Below are 17768 nucleotides of genomic sequence, written 5' to 3' on the forward strand. Positions count from 1 at the left end.
CTTTATGAGGAATCCAGAAATTGATCAAGTTAAATAAGTTTAATAAAACTTAGTAACAGTTGCTTAGGGACTTTAAAATTACAATAAACTCTGAGAGACGCTATTGTAAGAGGCTTGTGAGATTTGTTTTATTTACTGCTAGATCTCCAGTACCTAGTACTTTACTAAATACTCAAATGGTGATTTTGAAATCAAAATTAAAATCATCTCTCATATTGAATTTACCTGTAACTTTTAAACAGATTGATTTGTGATTTTTCTAAGGATGATTTATCTCAGAAAAATATTACTGACTGAAATTTTAGTTGGTGATACTTCCTGAGACTTCAGTTTTAGAATAATTGAATTATAAAACTTTAGTATGTAGGTGCTAAGAAAGACTGTATTTATGATGTCAGTGATGAGCAATTTATCTAGCAGGCTCCAATGAATATACAGTGCATTACAAAAAGGATAAACATTGCAGCCAAATACATAAAATACAGTACTATTTCTATTATAAGGCAGCATCAATAGGAATGAGCATCACAGGTTCAGTAATAACTTTTTAATTTAAAGAAGATGTATTGTAGAAGTGGCACTGTGGCTCAAAGTGGTAGAGTGCTAGCCTTGAGCAAAAGAGCTCAGAGACAGCACCCAGATCCTGAATTCAAGCCCCACAAACAAGAAAAAAAATGTATTTACTTACTGTAGCATTTAAAAATCCCCAATTTAAAAATCATAAAAATAACTTTATTCATATAGTCATAAAATAACTTTATCCATATATCACAATCAAATTTAGGGTATAAAACTTTTCTGTTTCAAACTGTCAGAAAGAGAAAATGAAATCAGATATCACATTGGATTTTCTTCAATGAATATATTTGGGACCTTTTTATTTCTTGCAATATAGCTGACATCAAAAGCATAGTTTCTTTTCAGATACTAGTCTTAGATATCAGTGACTTGTCTACAAGTTAATTCTGATACTAATTGGGTTAGCTTCTAATTCCACTAAAGAGTTAGTCCCAGAAGACTATGTGGAAAACAATCCAAGAGTTTAAACTTTGTGATAGAGGGCTTTATATGAAGGGCCCATTACAAAGGAATGATTAATCAGGAGCTATTGGTGAGGAACTCCATCTTCAAAAACTGTCCTCTCATTGGAAGTCAGGGATAAAACTGCAAGCCCAACCCTCCAAGCAAGCCTTAGTCTTGCTGAGAGTCTAAAAATAAATATAGGAGTCAGAGAGATAGAGGTATATAAAAGTATTAATCAATCCCTATCAAAATATGGCCTTGTCAAGGCCACAGTGGCTCAGGCTCTTAATGTTAGCCACTCCAAAGGCTGAGTTCTGAGAACTGAGATTTGAAGCTATCAGGAAAATCCATGAGACTCTTATTTCGAATTAAGTATTAAAGTTTCAAGTGGAGCTGTGGCTCAAGTGGTAGAGTGCTAGGGTTGAGGAAAAAGCTCAGGCCCTAAGTTCAAGCCCCAGGAGCAGCATGCATGCGTGTGCATGCACACATACACACACACACACACACACACACACACACACACACACACTAACACTATTCTGGGAAGGGCTCTGAAGAAATTGTAACTGGTGTCATCACAAGCTAGGAGAAAAAAAAAACATGTTTTCTTAGTGGGTGGTCAGTTCTGAAAATACTATTGTTCCTTAGGTCCCCATATACATCAGTGATGAATAATGGGGAGTGATAAATTTCCCCCAACCAGATTCCAAGTGACTCCAAAGCAAGGAGAGATATTGGTATAGAAAAAAAAAAAAGCAACTAGAAAACAGAGGCAGAAATGCCAAGCTTTTCTCCTGTTCGCAGTCAATTCATGGATCCAGCAAAAACAGCTTTTAAGCACCTCTTTCATCAGTGAAAACTGAGAGAATGGAAGAATGGTAATTATTAGTTTCTGTTGGTGGACTTACTCTCTGAGCTGTTAAGAAAATATTAAAATCTGTAGCAATATCTGCTTTCCAGGTTTGTTTCATTCCGGTAATCTCTATATGACAATGCAATGTTTCAAGGTAAAATTCTGCAAAGGCTTACAGTGTATTTATCTACCCATGGCTTCTTTTCATTCTTGCTATAGTAATTACAAAGAATGTGCCTGACTATTGTATAAGTTATATTGTTTCCTCATAAATGGTAGGAGAAAACTCTCAAAACTGTCTGTATTAAAGAAATGCCAACTAGAAGTGTTGGTTTTGATTATTCAATTTTTATCTGAGGTCTTTTTTGGCAACCAGATTCTCTGTCCCTCCCCTCCATATCTTTATCTTGATCTAATTATCACTCCATAGCCATAGCCACAGAAGTACAAGAAAAAGTTTTATTTTTCAGATTTGTATATAATATGTTTTGACAAGAAGGTAAAATAGAACATCATACTTTTGGAATTCACAAGCAGCTCTTGTGATTAATGTATATCAAGTCTCTTGTCCTCATTTCTGACATCGAATTCTAAACTCCTTGGAATCTATGGAATGGTTGAGTGTCTTTTAAGCAATAAACTCATTGGTATTCAGTAGGTGGATGAAGATGAACTGAAGTCCTATCTTCCCATATCATGTTTGTGCATGTGATAAATCTATCTTCCATGTATATTTGAATATGGACAAGTGACAAGATCTGATATGTGGACCTCATACAGTTTTCATGTAGAATCTAAAACTCTAGTTTTATAATCTGAATTGAACCCCTTAAAAAGAAGAAGTAAAGTTCTGCCTCTTTGCAGATGACAAGATCCTACATTTAAAGAACCTTATAGGTCCTAGAGTGTGGCCTAGTGGTAGAGTGTTTATCTAGCATGCATAGAGCACTGGGTTCTATTCCTCAGTACCACGTATACAGCAAAATTTAGAAGTAGTGCTGTGCCTCAAGTGGTAGAGCCCTAGCCTTGAAAAAACTCAAGGACAGTGTCCAAGCCCTGAGTTCAAACCCCAGGACAGGGGAAAAAAAGAACTCTATAGATTTCTCTCCCAAGTAACTTGAGCTGATTCAAAACTTTGGCAAAGGAGCAGGTACAAATTTGACCCACAAAATAATAATGAAAAGAGTGAGGCTGAAATCAGGAAAGGTATTCTTTTAGCCTCAATAAAATAAAAATAAGGATTCTGGGAAGATGGCAGAGGTTCAGGGTGAATCTTTCTGAGCTCTCACCAATTTACTAGTTTGACCATTGTTGCAGAAAGTTTATAGCTAAAGAATGATTCTAAGCAAGCTGTAGTAGCACAGAGATCTCAGACAGAGAGAAAAGTCAGACAGCCTGGAGAAGAAGCCACTTTTGAGCCCACACCAGTGGCAGCAGCAGCAACAGTGGCTGCTGCTCCCCAGAGTAGCTGCACCATGAAAAAGGCACCAAAGCTTGAGCACTCAGTGCCTCATTTACCTGCAGAACATACCAGGTGACTATGAGTGGAAATCTTTATCTTGCCAGCCACAGACTAAGACAACCAAGGGGAAGTGTGAGTACCTCACTAAAGACATTCTCACTCCTGCTCATTGGAAAGGTGACACCTCCCCCACCAGCTAACAGCAATGCCATCTTGGCTACTGGCAAAGATACTGCCAGAGCAGCTAGCAGATAACTGAAGCCTGAGAAGTTGTGTTGGCAGGGCCATTTCTCAAAAGGGCAAAGGGATCTGCCAGTGTCAGCTTAGCTAGTCAATAGGCTCCCTGTCCTGGAGGTAACAATTCCTCCCTAGGCGGAGTAGCATTCCTCTCTGGTAAACAAAGCCAGAGGCGGTTCCACCCTGAGGCTACTCTCTGCTAAACTGGCAAAACAATAGCAGCTCTAGGCTGGTTCAGAGTGAGTTCTGAAGCTTGCCAGGGACTCCATATAGAATACAACTCCATTCACATTCAAGCTAATGAAAACAGCCAACTTTCTCCTGCAGGACACAAAAAGCTCGTCATCCTGCCAGTAAATTAACCTGGGTGGGCAGACACAAAGACATCAAGATATAAGGCGGAACTTTTTCTGCCCAGTCAAGCAAACTGATTGGGAAAATCAACTAAGCCAAAACACAGGAGGTAACAGACTTCATAAAGAGACTGGATCTCGAATTCAATGGAGGCACAAGTTTTCCCCAAAAAACACTGAAGAATATTTTTTTCTAATCATAATTTTTTAAAATTTTACAACTTTTTTGGCCATTTTTCCTCCATCCTTTTGTTTTCTTCTGCCATTGTGGTCATTCCTAGCAACATAGTGACAGCAACTAGTAGTAATTCTCCTTCATTGTGTACAGTCTTGTAAGAAGTTATATTTTTATAGACTAAGTCACCTGCTTTGTAATCTTTTGGTCTTAATCTTAGTATTTCTTGTTTAAGAAGTCATAGTTGTGAGGTGTCTTTTTTTAATCATTGATCCCTTTTATATATTTTTTCTATTTTCTACTATATATTCCTTTTATTATTCCATTTATTTTTTTAAGTTTAATTTTTTATTTTATATTCATTTATTTTTCCTTTCTATAACTTAAGGTTGCACTTATCTTCACTCTATTCCTTTCCTTCATTACTATATTACTCTCACCTTCCCACATTACTCTTCTCTCAGTTTTCCTCTTGTCTTTCATAATATCTTTCTATCTCTAGTCCTTTGTTCTTTTTCTTTACATATATTTTATTATTGTTTTTATTTTCAGTTTAATTTTTTAAATTTTTTATTCATTTATTTCCCCTTTCTATCACTTTATGTCACAGTTATCTTCACTCTATTCCTTTCCTTCATTACTATATTATTCTTAAATTCATACATTACTCTTCTCTTATTTCCTGCTCTCCTTCATAATATCTATCTTTGGTCCTTTGTTCCTTCTTCAATTTCACAGTGCATGGATCTACAGTTGGTTGTTGTTGACCCCAACTGCATATGCATTTGTTCAATTATGCTGCAGGTCCAAAATGGTTTAAATCTCATAGAGATTGGATCGTGGAGATTTTGGGGGGGGGGCCATGAACCTGTGTTTGGTGGTGGTCTAGAAAGTAAAAATACAAGTCTAAAATTGAGAACCTCTATAGTCTATGCAGCTATAGAGCACTACGTTGATAATTACCTTAAAATTGTAATCTTGTGTGGTATTAGTCTTGCTCATGTTTTCAAACGGGAAGAACAAGAAACTCAAGAAAAGGCAAATAAAGGAATTACATCTCTCACTCAAATTAAAAAGGCAAAAAAGCAATCAATGGCAAACCTAAAGGAGAGTCTTCTAAATTCTCTACAAATGTTAATAATATACACGACCAATGAAAAGTTTGAAAACATTTAAAAAGGACATTCATGGCGGGAGTTTGGCCTAGTAGTAGAGTGCTTGCCTAGCATGCATGAATACCTGGGTTCGATTAATCGGTACCACATACATACAAAACCAGAAGTGGTGCCAAGGCTCAAGTGGTAGAGTGTTAGCCTTGAGAAAGTCCAAGCACAGTGCTCAGGCTCTGAGCCCAAGCCCAAGATTGGCAAAAAAAAAGGACATTCATGCCCAAGAAAGCCAATCAAATAATAACAGGGGAGTTCATAGAATCCACAGACCAAAAGCTGAATTAATTCCAACAAAAGTCCAATGAAAGCAAAGCTTCTGAGATAAAGGATTTCAAACAGAGTACTCAAATAGAAATCAAGGGGGTAAAGAAATCCATACAAGATTTAAAACAGGAGATGCAAGGCATCAAAAATGACCAACCTGAAGGGAGGGAGATGAAGAAAAGTAGAAAGTATTGATAGCAGGCTGGATAATGCACAAGAGAGAATCTCTGGAGTTGAAGATAACCTAGAATTTATAAAGAAAGACCAGAAAATGAGTCAAACCACATCTAAGAAATATGACAGATCTCTTCAGGAGCTCCAAGAAACAATTGGGAAGTCTAATTTAAGGAGAATCGGTATTGAGGAGGGCCTGGACATCCCACCGCCTCATTATAATCTGTACAGGATCATTAAAGACCAAGGAAAGGATCTGAAAAGGGGCCAGGGAGAAGAGAACAATCACCTACAGAGGAAAGCCAATCAGAATGACCACAGATTTCTCAGCAGAAACCATGCAAGCAAGAAGAGCTTAAAAGGATATATGTCATGCCTTAAAGACAAAATAACAACCAACCAAGAATACTGTACCCAGATAAGCTCTCATTCATAGCTGAAGGAACAATAAAAACCATCCATAGCAAGTAGAAGTTGAAACAGTATGTAGTGACCAAACATGCTTTACATAAAAATCTCAAAGATGTTATGCAAACTGAAAATCAAAACAAACATGTTATTGACAGAAATGGCACATGAAAAGCATACCAGCTAATTACAACAAGAATTGACAAGTCACAGGCCCTAATGAAATTTTTTTAAATGGCAGGGACTAGTAAATATTTTTCAATGTTAACCCTCAATATGAATGGACTTGACTCTTCAATTAATGGCATAGACTGTCTAGTTCAATCAAAAAGCAAGAGCCATCATTCTGCTGTCTTCAAGAGACATATCTTGCCCCCCCAAAAAAAACAAGCATATTTTGAGAGTGAGAAGCTGGAATGAAGTCTACCAAGTTAAGGACCCATTAAACAGGCTGGTGTTGCCATCTTCATATCAGATAAAATAGACTTCAAACTAAAATTAGTGAGAAGAGACAAAGAAGGTTATTACATACTAATAAAGGATCTCGCCTACAGGGGGATATAACCACTGTAAATATCTACACACCTTTATCCTCAGGCTTGTTAATGTGCTATTACCAAGTTATTTTATGAATGTGGCTTTATAATATAATTTGAAAATTGATACTGATATTCTCCCAGCACTGTACTCCTGCTAATGACTGTATTTGCTATTAGGGGTTTTCTATTATTCCAATGGTTTGGATTGTTTTTTCTATACCATTGAAGAAAGTTTCTGGGATATTGATGGGTACTGCATTAAATTTGTAGATAGGTCTGGGGAATATGTCCCTTTTCATCATGTTATCCTTCCAATCCAGGCACATGAGAGGTTTTTCCACTTCCTTAAATCAGCTTTAATTTCCTTTTTCAGTTTTTTAAAGTTATTATCAAACAAGTCCATCACATTTTTAGTTTAGTTAATTCCTAAGTGTTTTTGTTATTTTATTATTAAATTTTATTTACTTATTTATTTTATTGTTGTGGTCATGTATAGAGAGGTTACAGATAATTTCACCAAAAAGTAGGTGTACTACTTCTCACACATCCATACCTTTCTCATGTTTTTGTCCCCATTTCCCTCCCCCTACCCCCTCCCACTCATCATGTTTTCCCCCCTTCCCTTTCCTATATAAAATAAACAGGTAACAAAGTCAGATACAGTAACCACATGAGATTAACCAAAGGGCAACACTTGAGAAGAAAAAATAGCATAGTAAAAATTAACAATCACACAAGATAAAGCTCTTATTTCCATATCCTAGATATCCTTTCATTTAGACTCATCCTATATGACCTTATGTACCTAGGTTTTAAGCTATTGTAGTTCTCTTCTAGGAGAGTCCAAGATGTGTACTAATGAGGGAAACCATTGACTATGTTCTTTGGGTCTGGCTTACTTCACTTAATAGGAATTTTTCCCAAGTCTTTCCATTTCCTTACAAATAGGACAATGTCATTCTTTCTGATGGCAGCATAGAATTCCATTGTTTATAATTAATACATCTTCTTGATCCAATCATCTTCTGAGGGCATCTGGGTTGGTTCCATATCTTTCCCATGGCAAATACTGCTGCAATGTATGTTGTTGTGCAAGTGGATTTAGTATGTCCTTGTTTCTGGACAAGTGGGTAAATGTCAAGTAGAATTGCTGGGTCATAGGCAAACTCTATGTTTAGTCTTTTGAGGAACTGCCATACTGCTTTCCATAGTGGTTGAACTAGTTGACACTCCCACCAACAGTGTAGTAGTGATCCCTCCTGGCCACATCCCTGCCAGCATCTGTTGTTAGATTTCTTGATCATGGCTATTCTAACTGGAGTGAGATGGAATCTTAGAGTTGTTTTGATTTGCATTTCTGTTATGACCAGAGATGTTGAGCATTTCTTCATGTGTCTATAGGTCATTCTTATTTCTTCTTCAGAGAAGACTTTGGTCCATCTTTTAATAGGATGGTTGTTTCTTTGAAGATTTGTTTTGGAGAGATTTAATTTTTTTAGCTGTTGATATATTTTAGATATGAGGCCTTTGTTACATGGCTAGTGATCTTCTCCCACTCTGTGGACTTTCTATTTAACTTGCTAGCTATGTCCTCTGCCATACAGAAGCTCTGCAGTTTAATGCAGTCACATTTATCCAAACTTTCTTCAGTTTGTTGTGTTTATGGGTCTTTATGAAGAAATTTTTGAACTGTGCCAAGGAGACCTAGTGTATCTCCTATTCCTTCTTGTAAAGTTTTTAGTGTATCTGCTTTTACCTTAAGGTCTTTGATCCATTTGGAATTAATCCTCGTGCAGGGTGACATAGAAGGATTCAACGTTAGTTTTCCACAGGTACTTAACCAGTTCTGCCAGCACCACAAGTGGATGAGGCTGTCTTTCTTCCATTCTATTTTTTTGGCTCCCTTATCAAAGATTAGGGGGCCATAATTCTGTGGGTTGATTTCTGGGTCTTCAGTTCTATTCCATTGGTCTTCATGCCTGTTCTTGTGCCAGTATCAAGCTGCTTTGGTTTCTATAGGTCTGTAATAGAGTCTAAAGTTTTGTATTGACATTCTTCCAGCACTGTTCTTTCTCCTAAGGATTTTTTGTTCTATACAGGGTCTTTTATTATTCCATATGAAATTTTGGATTGCTGTCCCGGGACGTCAACTTGGGCCAAGAACCTACAGGGGGGAATGAAAGGGACAGGAGACACAAAGAAGAAAGCAAGACAAGTATTCTGATCAAGCTGTAAATTTTATTTTTCACACAGGGGTTTATATGCCTCATTCAGGAAAGGCAGGAGGGGAGGTAGGGTAGATAAATAACTTCAGGAACTGCTTGGGTAAGGTCTGCGTAGTAGGATGTTTGCACCAGATAAAACCATCTGTGTAAGCACAGAAATTGCTGCTTCTATCAGATTGTGCTTCCTGGGGTGATGGAACCATGCAGGCACATTGCTGAGCCGATAGTTCAGGGAGGTGGGGAGAGCGCTCCCGACAGATTGCTTCTTCTATTTCCTTAAAGAATGACATTGGGACGTTGATCAGTATTGCATTGATTTGTAAATAGCCCTTGGGAGGATTGCCATTTTCACGATGTTCATTCTTCCACTCAGGAGCATGGGAGATTTTGCCCATTTCCTCAGTTCTGATTTAGTTTCTTTTTTCAGGTTTTTAAAGTTTTCATCATAAATTCCTTTACATTCTTAGTTAAGGTAATTTCTAGGTACTTTATTTCCTTTGAGGCTGCAATTTCATAATTTTAGAAGATTGTCTCTAGTACCTTTACTGATTATATAGCCCTGGCTAGCCTCAAGATCTTCTTATCTAACACTATCGTAAGTTGGTATTACAGACATGCATTGCCATTCCCATCTACATCTTACATTTTCTTGCATGATCTCTCAGCCTTCGCACATGACACAAACCTGTAGAATCAGACACTTTCCCTAAGTGTAATGAAGCAGGCCTTACTGCCAACAATTTGAGCCTCTAATTGTATGCATCACCTGTCATTAGAAGGAGACTGCAAGGCTGGCATTTAGAAATTAGATAAGATGTGTGAAAAGAGAGAAAAGAAAGAGAGAGGAAGAGAAAGAAAAAACTGAAGTCGAACCAAATCAGGGAAAGAATATCAACATATTTTCTTGTGAGTATTGCCGTTGCATTGATTTTCCTTGTCCTTTGTTTGAGCAGTGATACACAGAATGCAATATTGTGAAAATGAACTTTGCAACTTGGGGGAGGGCAGAATTGGAGGGAGGGAAAGTGGGAAAAAATTTGAGAGGGGGTAACAATATTCGACAAGAAATGTACTCACTACCTTGCACATGTAACTTAACCCCTTAGTACATCACCCTGAAAATAATATAAAATTTTAAAAAATAAATGGAAAGAAAAGAAGGGCTGGGAGTTTGGCCTAGTGGTAGAATGCTTGCTTAGCATGAACGAAGATGGGGGTTCAATTCCTCTGTACCACATACAAAGAAAAAAGCTGGAAATGGTGCTGTGGCTCAAGTGGTAGAACTCTAGCCTTGAGAAAGTGAAAGGACAGTGCTCAGGCCCTGAGCACAAGCCCAGGACTGGCAACAAAAAAAAAGAAAAGAAAAGAAGAGAGAGTGGCAAAAGATGGCAGCAGTTCAGTTTGAGTCTTTCTGAGCTCTCGCCAAGATACAAGTTTTGGCAGCGAAGGGGACAGTACATACCTCAAATCGATCCTAAGTAAGGTTTAGTGACACAGAGATCTCAGTCACAGAGGAAAAAGGCAGAAATCTGGCACAAAGAAGACAGCCGGGACCTGTGCCAGCCGCTTGGAGTGACCGCAGAGACAAAGCTGCTCTTCTGAATCTGATCAGCAGCTCTTCTCAGTGCCGCAGACCAGCCAGCTGCACACAGAGCCACACAGAGCCTGTGCAAGCCCAGAGCCGACACCCGGCCATGGAGGGACCTGCCAGATTCACGGAACTGGAGAATCCAGCAATCCGAGGAGAAGTTTCCACTTCTGCTGGAAGAACGGCATTGGGAGGGAGCCACACCCCCACAAGCTGAGAGCAGTGCCATCTTGACTGTTGGCAAAGACCCAGCCAAAGCAATTGGAGCCTAAGAGGTGTTGCTGACAGCGCCATCAATCTATAGGTCAAAGGATTTCCCAGAGATCCCTTAGCTGGAAATCCTGCCCCAGCGCTGCTGAAGTCCGTCCCCTGCACCAGGCCACAAGCCTGGTAAACAAAACCCACCCGCGAATTTTCAGCTTCGTTTTCCCAAACAAGCAATTGGATCCGAAAAACCTCAAAGCCAAATCACAAGAGAAAAAGACTTTCTGAAGTGTTCGGATCCCGAATTTAGTGGAGACACAAGTTTCCTATCCTGCCCAACCCCCCTCAAAAAAAAAAACCCTGAAGAATACCCTTTTTTGTTGTTGTTTTTCTTTTTCTTTGTATTTTTTTTCTTTTTCTTCTACCCCTTTTTTATTTGCATTTTTAGGTGTTCTTATTTTCTCTTTACCATTTTACGAACACCTTTATTTTTTTAAATGCTATGATTCTTTTCTTTTCTTTTCTTTTTTCTTTCCTTTCCCACATCCCTCTCTCACTGTTGTTGTTCCTGGAAACATAGTGAGTGCTCTGGGTACAGTCAGAATACAAACTATATCTATATTGATACACTCACCTGCTTTTTAATCTCTTGTTCTCAACCCTAGTATTTCTTAGGTAAGAGCTCACAATAGTGAGGAATCTCCCCCCACCTTTTTCTTTTTCTTTTCTTTTTTTTGGTTTTGTTTTTTGTTGTTGTTGTTTTTCCTTTTTTGTTTTTGTTTTTTGTTCTCTGTTTTACGTTCTGTATTTTGTTGTTGTTGTTGTTGTTGTTGTCTTACTTTGCTTCTTTTTTTCTCTTTCTTTTTAAAATTTTTCATCATTGAAATCTCCTATATCTACCCCCCTCTTTTCTCGATATATTCTTCTTATTACCCTTCTTACTTTCATAAGTTTTATCTAATCCTTTCCAAACACTGTACTCAAATATGCTACCTGCTTATCAACTTAGGTCAGTTATCCTTACGCTATACCTTTTCTTCATTACTATAATAATCTTACGCTCCTACATTATTCTTTTCAGACCTCCCCTGTTGTCTTTCATACTATTTTTCTATCTCTGGTCCTCTGTTCATCCTTCAACTCTTATAATGAATGGATCTACATTTGATGGTTGTTGAGCAACGCTGTGTATCTAGGTGTTCAGTTATACTATAGGTCCAGAGGGACTTAAATACAATAGAGATTGGCTTGAGAGGCTTATTGTTATAGTCATAAATCGGTTATCAGTGGTTGTATTAGACTGCTCTGTAAGTGCACAAAAAGAAAGAAAGAGTGATAATACCAATCAAAAATTGTGAACATATTGTGTCTGCCAGCTAAAGAGGTCTAGGTTGGTTATTTCTGAAAACTTATAATCTTGTTTAGTATTAATCTTGCTCCTATTTTCAACTGGGCAGAACAAGAAACTCAAGAAAAATGTCAAATCAAGGAATAACATCCCCGGACCAATATAAACAGACAATGGACCAGTCAGTGGCAAATCTAGAGGAGAGTCTTCCAAGTGCTATATAAATGCAATTGATAAACATCACTAATGATAAGTGTGAAAATATAAAGGAAGAGATAAGGGAGGAAGCCATAGCTAAACAAGAGGAAACCATAAACAAGGTGATATGTGAAAAAGAGGAAGCCATAAAGGAGGCTGTAATAAAGGTTTTTCAAAGAAAAATGGATAAATTCATAGAATCCACAAAAAGGTAACCGAACTCAAACAAATGTCCAAAGAGAATAAAGCTGCTGAGCTAACCACTCAAATGGAAATCAAGGAGCTAAAAAAATCCATACATGATCTAAAACAAGAGATGCAAGGCATCAAAAATGAGCAATTAGAAGCAAGGGAGATGAAGAATAAAGTAGATAGCTTTGATAGCAGGTTAGACAATGCAGAAGAGAGAATTTCCGGGGTTGAAGATAATTTAGTTGTTATAGAGAGAGAACAGAAAATGAGTCAATCCAAATCTAGGAAATATGAGAAAACGCTACAGGAGGTCCAAGATACAAATAGGAAGGCTAATTTAAGGCTAATTGGTATTGAGGAGGGTCTGGAGAAAGAGGTCAATGGTATTGGAAATATACTTCAGGGAATCATCTCAGAGAACTTCCCAAATATCCAGAAGGCAGGCCCATCCAGATACAAGAAGCTTTTAGAACCCCAAACAGACCTGACCAGATCTGCCACATTATAAACCAAACTGGATCATTAGAGATCAAAGAAAGGATCCTAAAGGCAGCCAGGAAGAAGGGATCAATCACCTACAAAGGCAAACCAATCAGAATAACACCAGATTTCTCAGCAGAGACCATGCAAGCAAGAAGAGCTTGGAAGGATATATGTCATGCCCTGAAGTCAAATAACTACCAACCAAGAATACTGTACCCAGCTAAGCTCTCATTCATAACTGAGGGAACAATAAAAACATTCCATTCCAGGGAAAGGCTGCAATATTGTGTAGCAACCAAACCAACATTAGAGAAAATTCTCAAAGATGTTCTACACATAAAAAACCAACACAAATGTAATACAGAGAAAGAAATGCCACCTAAACATCATACCATCAGAGTACCACAAGAACTGTCAAGACACAGGCCCTAATGAAAGCACTTAAAAATGGTAGGAACTAATAAATATTTCTCAATCCTAACTCTCAATATCAGTGGACTTAACTCTTCAAGTAAACGGCATAGACTGTGTAGTTGGATCAAAAAGCAAGATCCATCCTTCTGCTGTCTTCAAGAGACACATCTTGCCCCAAAACACAATCATCTTTTGAAAGTGAGAGGTTGGAACAAACTTTATCAAGGTAATGGCCCCCATAAACAGGCTGGAGTTCCCATCCTGATATCAGATAAAATAGACTTCATACTAAAATTAGTGAGAAAAGACAAAGAAGGCTACTACATACTAATAAATGGATCTCTTCTCCAGGAGAACATAACCATCCTAAATATCTACACACCTAATCTGGGAGCTCGGAACTTCATCAAGCAAACTTTACATTCTTTGAAACCATACATAGATCAAAACACTGTGATTGTTGGTGACTTTAATACACCACTCTCACCTATGGATGATCAACAAGGCAAAAACTCAACAAAGAAACCTTAGAATTGAACAACTATATAGACCAACTAGATCTAACAGATATCTGCAGATAATTTCACCCAGCAACAACACAATATACATTTTTTTCAGCAACACATGGAACATTTTCCAAAATAGATCACATTTTAGGCCATAAAACAAACCTGGGCGGATTCAGAAACACTGAAATTATTCCCTGCACTCTCTCAGACTACAGGGGCATCAAATTGGAACTGCACACCAGGCTCCACCAACGAAAACCCTGTAACTCATGTAGATTGAACAGCACACTGTTGAATCAACAATGGGTCATCGAGGAGATCAGAACAGAAATCCAACAGTTTATGAAATTCAACAAAAAGGAGCACAGAAAACCCCGCTCCTTTGGGACACAGCAGAGGCAATATTCAGAGGAAAATTTATAGCATACTGAAATAAACAAAATCACAGATGAAAATGTTAATATCATGACAGAAATTACCAAAATCTAGAGGATCATGAGGGAATACTTTTCAAACCTTTATGCCCAAAATTTGAAAATCTAGAAAAAATGGACGAATTTTTAACCAATATTAACATACCGACACTGAACCAAGAAGACCTAAACCAACTAAACAGACCTATTTCAAGCACTGAAATAGAAATGGCAATAAGAGAACTTCCACATAAGAAAAGCCCAGGTCCAAATGGATTCAATATTTATATGTATAATTCATCTTTACTTTTGGAAGAACTAGACAATGACCACTAGTGAAGCTTACAGAATATAGATTAAGTCTCTGAAGGAAAAGATTACACCTATATTTCCTTCATTAGGCTTTTTGACTTTGTATGAAATCTTACAGAAATGTTTGAATTATAGTCTATCACCATTTTTTTATATTTCTTGTCATGTTTAAAGTTTTCCAGAAAAATCGGTTAGTTACTATAGTTATTAGCTATTCTCAACATTACAAAAAAAAAAGAAAATATTGAGTGTTTCTGCATTTTGGTGAGCTTTTTATCTTGAAATGGTAACATACTCAAGTTACCAATTTTAGACCACAAGGAAAGTACTTTTTTAAACATCACTGCTTTATCTTCAATATTGTTTAAAAGTTTCACTAGCCCTTTGACTATCTCAGTATGCCTAAAATTAAATAATTATAGTTAGAAAAGTCATTCTGAACCTAAATAGATCATTTTATAGCACTATTTCTTCACTCAGAACATATTTTCATTTTAAATATATCTAAATTTTCTCACGAAGTCACAATTCACAGAGTAAGTAGAAAACAATGTTTAAATATCAAACTTCAGTAAAAATAAACATGACACAGTAGGTTGCTTTTAAATATAAATCCCTTTCAGTACATGGTATATAATTTCCAACTCATTATTAAAGGGAAAAAAATTATTTTTATGTGAAGGCATGACTAAAATAAATCAACCAACTTAAAGATTACCATTTTATGCTACAAAGCAAACTCCATTAATAGAACACATTTGTTACAGATTTAGATGCAGATATAGCTAAACAATTGGGAAACAGATATCTCATAGCCAGAGGATAATAAGAGAAAAAAAAACCCAAGTATGGCCTAGGTTCTAATCTTTATTACACTGACTACAGCAACATGCTCTGTTGGGTTACATTTCTTCCATTGAGGTTATATTCCTAATGTTATAATTGTGGAAGAGAATAAGAAAACTCTACATTTTAAAATTCCATCCTGTTATATGTGGACTGGTACAGGAACTTGAACTGAGGACTGCACACTGTGGCTTGACTCTTTTGCTAAAGACTGGCAATCTACCATTTAATCCATGCCAAGTTTCAGCTTTTTACTAGCTCGTTAGATATGAGTCCCTCAGATTTGTCTACCTGGGTTGGTTTTGAATCTTGATCTGAGGATCTCAGTCTCCTAAGTTGCTAGGATTACAGGAATGAGCCACCAGTGCTCAGCATAAACCTATCCTTCATCTTTCCTACTCTATGAGATGACAACAGCCATTTTTAAAAAATACTTACTTGCCAATTTATTCTTGACATATATGAAACTTCTGACTACAAATATGAATGTGGTATGCATTTACTTATTTTTATGATCTGCCCCATACTCCTGACTTACAAGTTCACTCAAAGATCACTGCTTTTAAATTTTAATCATCAGCTATACTGTCTGCCTCCAGACAAGCCCTCAGAGGACTATAGCCCTTATTCACACTATAGGTTCCCTCCTCTGGGGGTACATGCTCCAAGATATTTGTTGAATGCCTGAAAATACGTATAATGTCAATGTCTATGGCTTGGTGCTTTTGGTTGCAACACCATCAGTCAGAACATATCTTGTTCTTCTATTTTTGCCTTTTAACCACATATGTAATGACTTTTCTATTTTAGCTATGCACTTGGGGTGGGGGGGGTGATGTTATTTTTGTATTATAATGTAAAGAGCGGTTAAAGTTATATTCGCCAGATAGTAGGTATATTACTTCTCACACATTAATATCCCTTCTCATATTTTTGTCCTTAACCCCCTCCCAATCATCTGTCTTCCCTCTTCCCTTTCCTATTTCAAATAATCACATAAATGTATAGACAATATACCAGAAAACAAAGTCAGATACTGTAACAATATGAGATTAACCAAAGGGCAACCAAAGAGAAGAGAACTAACATATTCATTAAGAACAACAATCACACAAGATAAAGCTCTTGTTTCCATGTCCGAGAGATCCTTTCATTCAGTCTCATCCTATATGACCTTAGGTACCTAGGTTTTGAGCTATTGTAATCCTCTGCTAGTAGAGTCCTAGGTGTGAACTAGTTATTGCAAATGAGGGAAAGCATTGAGCCTATGTCCTTTGGGTCTGACTTATTTCACTTAATATGATTTCTTCCAAGTCTTAAAAATATGGAATGCTTCACGAATTTGCCTGTCATCCTTAGGCAGGGGCCTTGCTAATCTCCTCTGTGTCATTCCAATTTTAGTATATGTGCTGCCGAGGCAAACACTATTTTTTTTAACTGTTGACCTCATGCATGCTGAGCAAATGCTCTATCACTGGGCTACATGCACTGTGGACATAACTTTTACAATTTTGAAATGTGACTCCAAAATTTGTTTCTTCACAGTTTTGTAAATTGGAAGATTCATTGTTACATACATTTGAGAAAGGTCAGCAAATAAATATTTTTCAGCCTTGCTAAGCAGAGAGTAAAACATGAAATGAGTCACTCACACCTGTAATCCTAGCTACTCAGGAGGCCAAAATCTGAAGATGCCAATTCAAAGCCAGTTAGGTCAGAAAAGTCCAGAAGAGATAGCCTGGGCACTGTCTCTGAGATTTCTTTCTTTCTTTCTTTCTTTCTTTCTTTCTTTCTTTCTTTCTCTCTTTCTCTTTTTTCTCTTTCTCTCTTTCTTTCTGTCATGGTGCTTGAACTCTGGGTCTGAGGATTTGACCTAAGTGATTCAGCTGAAGGCTAGCACTCTACCACATGAGCCACAGTGCCACTTCCAGTCTTCTGGTGAAGATAAGAGTCTCACAGGCTTTTTGTGGCAGGGCTGGCTTTTGAACTGCAATCCTCAGATCTCAACTTTCTGAGTAGCTAGGATCACTGGTGTGAGCTGCCAGTGCCAACTCCTTTTGCTCAAGGCTAGCATTCTACCACTTGATCCACAGTGCCACTTCTGGCTTTTTCTGTTTATGTGATACTGATGAATCAACTCAGGGCTTGATGCATGCTAGGCAAGCACTTTACCACAAAGCCACACTCCCAGTCCATTCCATGAGATTCTTAATCTCCAAGTAACTACCAAATTGCCAAAGTTAGAGGTGTGGTTCAAGTGCTAGAATTTCATCCTTGATTGAATAAGCCAAATGAGAGTGTGAAGCCCTGAATTTATGCCCCAGTATCAACACCAAATAAATAAAATAAAATATATTAAAATAAAATAAAATGTAGAGA

The 17768-nt window shown here is 37.4% G+C and overlaps 1 non-coding gene across 1 annotated transcript; it reads right to left on the bottom strand.

Annotated features, from left to right (window-relative positions):
- Positions 1–16707: 16707 nt before the first annotated feature.
- LOC150055415 (U6 spliceosomal RNA) lies at positions 16708–16814 on the bottom strand. Its single transcript, XR_016537513.1, has one exon. It is a non-coding gene; the product is annotated as a U6 spliceosomal RNA (small nuclear RNA).
- Between the last annotated feature and the right edge of the window lie 954 nt (positions 16815–17768).

Source organism: Megascapheus bottae, chromosome 13 (genome assembly GCF_031878675.1).
Source record: "Megascapheus bottae isolate mThoBot1 chromosome 13, mThoBot2.hap1, whole genome shotgun sequence".
Classification (NCBI taxonomy): Eukaryota; Metazoa; Chordata; class Mammalia; order Rodentia; family Geomyidae; genus Megascapheus; species Megascapheus bottae.